The sequence below is a fragment of the Sinocyclocheilus anshuiensis genome, unplaced genomic scaffold (genome assembly GCF_001515605.1).
Source record: "Sinocyclocheilus anshuiensis isolate Anshui unplaced genomic scaffold, SAMN03320099.WGS_v1.1 scaffold1305, whole genome shotgun sequence".
NCBI classification, from domain to species: Eukaryota; Metazoa; Chordata; class Actinopteri; order Cypriniformes; family Cyprinidae; genus Sinocyclocheilus; species Sinocyclocheilus anshuiensis.
In genome coordinates, this window is record NW_015552694.1 from 81,825 (window position 1) to 85,922 (window position 4,098).

Genomic DNA, 4,098 nt, shown 5'->3' on the forward strand with positions numbered 1-4,098 from the left:
AATAAAGATTTATTAATATTTATTAGCAGTATTAGCATTGAGTCTTAAGACTGCTAAATAGTAATATATTCTGACAGTAGAACGTTAAACTAAACTTTTATTTTGACGGGTTGCCGTGAAGAACTTGCAGCTGCTGTGTATGTGATATGATGGTAGTTTTCTCAAATGAAACGGTAAATGCTAATGAAGTGACTCTCAGAGCAGCTGGAGATGACATTCGTGTTCATATCATCATATAGTGAGACGGCAGAAGCTGAAAACACCGCGAGTCATCCGCGCTTTAGTACGAGTATAGTAAACAAAAAAGTGCGCCGCACCATCCGCCATTCATTCATTGCGGAAATCATGGCGCCTTATGCGTGATATCAAATGCTTCCGCAGATTTATAGTATTACTATAGCATTTCACCTGAGCATTGCGAATTGCGCATATGGCCATGATAAGTGCTGAATGAATGACAGGATTTCTGTTGTAACATCGCGCAAGGTAAATAAGGGTGACATCTAGTGGAGAAGACTAATGATAAGATTCACGTTAATCAGATCTTGTTTTAAATGTGTGCTGAAATAAATACTGGAAAAGATTGATTCGCGGCTTTTGAGAATCGATATCGAATCGACATCATTTAAAAAACGATTAATCGGAAAATCTTTTTTTTTTGCCCAGCCCTAATAGCAATAATAAATGTATGTGTGTTTTCTTAATTTCTCCAGTACCGATAGCGGAACCGTTAACGTCAGAGCTTATCGATACTCCGGTCTTTCATAATTTAGCCCCGGGACCGATTAAATACCGGGTTTCGGTACCCATCCCTAGTGATGCACCTCACCAATGAATCCTAATTTCATAAGCAATGCATTTTGAGATTCTCTGTAGAATTCAGAAAGTGCGTCAAATTGATTGGCTCTTCTGTTTCTTTGCGCTTTTCACCGACTCACCGACTCTTTTTTGTTTTGTATTGTTTTGATTTGTTTTTGTTTTGAATTGGACGATTAATGATTTTTAGCTTTTCCACTAATGTGGGCAGGTTTGTTTTGCCTTGTTCATTTGCTTCTCTCTCTGTTTCTCTCAAGCGTTTCATATTTTTGAAATCCCAGAGCTAACTACTTGAGTGGCTGCGTTGCCACTCAGATAGGTCTGTATAAGAGTGAATAGATGGCAGTCTCTAAGGTTAAGGTCAAAGGGTGTGATCTGGTGTTACTTTAATATGAAACCAGTGATTATACTATTTTGTAATACATATTATTCCTGATTGTTTTTCAGTAGGTGTGCTTGCTGATAATGAAAGAATGTAAAGAGTAAACACTAAGAAAAAAATCTGTAGAAAAATGGATAATGTCCTGGCAGAAAACATATTGGCAGTACATTTTCCGATAAATTTACAGACATTTCCTTCAACCCTAAAACACTACATAATTCAAAATACGGGTAAATGCCTTTGTTGTTTTGTATTGTTTTTTTTTTAACAATACAGAAAATTCCTTTATAGACCAATTTCAGTGTTTGCAAACAATGATGATGTTTTTTGTGGGCGGAGCCTATCTGGTGGCAGAAAATGACAGTTTTAACGTAGCAGTCTAATCAAGCCATGGAATAAAATAATAAAAAATGTAATTTTGAGTTTATATTTCATAATTCTGACTTTTTTCTTGCAATTCCGAGATTATATATTACAATTCTGGTAAGAAAAATCAACTCCTCATTCTTTCTTTTTAGTTTATAATCCCACACTTCTGGCTTTTTTTCCCTCAGAATTGTTGAGTTGAATCAAGTAATAAAGTCCAAACTAGGAGATATAAACTTGCATTTGCAAGAAAAAAAGTCAGAATTGTGAGATAAAATAGGTAAATGCTATGTAAAATGTTATAGGTTTAAATAGTATTTCATGCATGTATTTCAACTGTAGGGCTAATACAGTATGTCCCTTATATGAATATTATATAGACCTATTGTTTAAATCAAATTTATGCTTTAAAAGTTGGGTAATCATAGGAGGTTTCATCCATAGTCTGTCCATTTAAACGTCTAATAATAATATACCAATATTCACTGATAACGATTTTGACAACCAGTAGAAATTTTGGATTATTTTATCTGTCGCAGCTAGGGGTGGACAATACTAGTGGTCAACCGATATGTGTTTTTTGACAGCCGATGCTGATATCTTGGAAAGCAGGGTGGCCGATAGACAATATAAAGCTGATATAATTGTATTTATTGTAATTTATTGTATTGTATTTTATTTTAAAGGGGTCATATGATGCAATTTCATTTTTTTCCTTTCTCTTTGAAGTGTTACAAGCTCTTGGTGCATAAAGAAGATCTGTAAAGTTGCAAAGACTAAAGTCTCAAATCCAAAGAGATATTCTTTATAGGAACCGTTAACGTCAGAGCTTATCGATACTCCGGTCTTTCATAATTTAGCCCCGGGACCGATTAAATACCGGGTTTCGGTACCCATCCCTAGTGATGCACCTCACCAATGAATCCTAATTTCATAAGCAATGCATTTTGAGATTCTCTGTAGAATTCAGAAAGTGCGTCAAATTGATTGGCTCTTCTGTTTCTTTGCGCTTTTCACCGACTCACCGACTCTTTTTTGTTTTGTATTGTTTTGATTTGTTTTTGTTTTGAATTGGACGATTAATGATTTTTAGCTTTTCCACTAATGTGGGCAGGTTTGTTTTGCCTTGTTCATTTGCTTCTCTCTCTGTTTCTCTCAAGCGTTTCATATTTTTGAAATCCCAGAGCTAACTACTTGAGTGGCTGCGTTGCCACTCAGATAGGTCTGTATAAGAGTGAATAGATGGCAGTCTCTAAGGTTAAGGTCAAAGGGTGTGATCTGGTGTTACTTTAATATGAAACCAGTGATTATACTATTTTGTAATACATATTATTCCTGATTGTTTTTCAGTAGGTGTGCTTGCTGATAATGAAAGAATGTAAAGAGTAAACACTAAGAAAAAAATCTGTAGAAAAATGGATAATGTCCTGGCAGAAAACATATTGGCAGTACATTTTCCGATAAATTTACAGACATTTCCTTCAACCCTAAAACACTACATAATTCAAAATACGGGTAAATGCCTTTGTTGTTTTGTATTGTTTTTTTTTTAACAATACAGAAAATTCCTTTATAGACCAATTTCAGTGTTTGCAAACAATGATGATGTTTTTTGTGGGCGGAGCCTATCTGGTGGCAGAAAATGACAGTTTTAACGTAGCAGTCTAATCAAGCCATGGAATAAAATAATAAAAAATGTAATTTTGAGTTTATATTTCATAATTCTGACTTTTTTCTTGCAATTCCGAGATTATATATTACAATTCTGGTAAGAAAAATCAACTCCTCATTCTTTCTTTTTAGTTTATAATCCCACACTTCTGGCTTTTTTTCCCTCAGAATTGTTGAGTTGAATCAAGTAATAAAGTCCAAACTAGGAGATATAAACTTGCATTTGCAAGAAAAAGAATTGACAAACTCGCAATTGTTGACTTGAATAAAGTTATAAAGTCCGAACTAGGAGATATAAACTTGCATGTGCAAGAAAGAAAAGTCCGAATTGTTAGATAAAATAGGTAAATGCTATGTAAAATGTTATAGGTTTAAATAGTATTTCATGCATGTATTTCAACTGTAGGGCTAATACAGTATGTCCCTTATATGAATATTATATAGACCTATTGTTTAAATCAAATTTATGCTTTAAAAGTTGGGTAATCATAGGAGGTTTCATCCATAGTCTGTCCATTTAAACGTCTAATAATAATATACCAATATTCACTGATAACGATTTTGACAACCAGTAGAAATTTTGGATTATTTTATCTGTCGCAGCTAGGGGTGGACAATACTAGTGGTCAACCGATATGTGTTTTTTGACAGCCGATGCTGATATCTTGGAAAGCAGGGTGGCCGATAGACAATATAAAGCTGATATAATTGTATTTATTGTAATTTATTGTATTGTATTTTATTTTAAAGGGGTCATATGATGCAATTTCATTTTTTTCCTTTCTCTTTGAAGTGTTACAAGCTCTTGGTGCATAAAGAAGATCTGTAAAGTTGCAAAGACTAAAGTCTCAAATCCAAAGAGA

General features: G+C 34.0%; 1 protein-coding gene across 1 annotated transcript in view; it reads left to right on the plus strand.

Annotated features, from left to right (window-relative positions):
* The window catches only part of LOC107667661 (vang-like protein 1), a 92,734-nt gene that overhangs the window by 8,248 nt on the left and 80,388 nt on the right, over positions 1 to 4,098 (plus strand). The gene's annotated exons all lie outside the window — the stretch shown is intronic.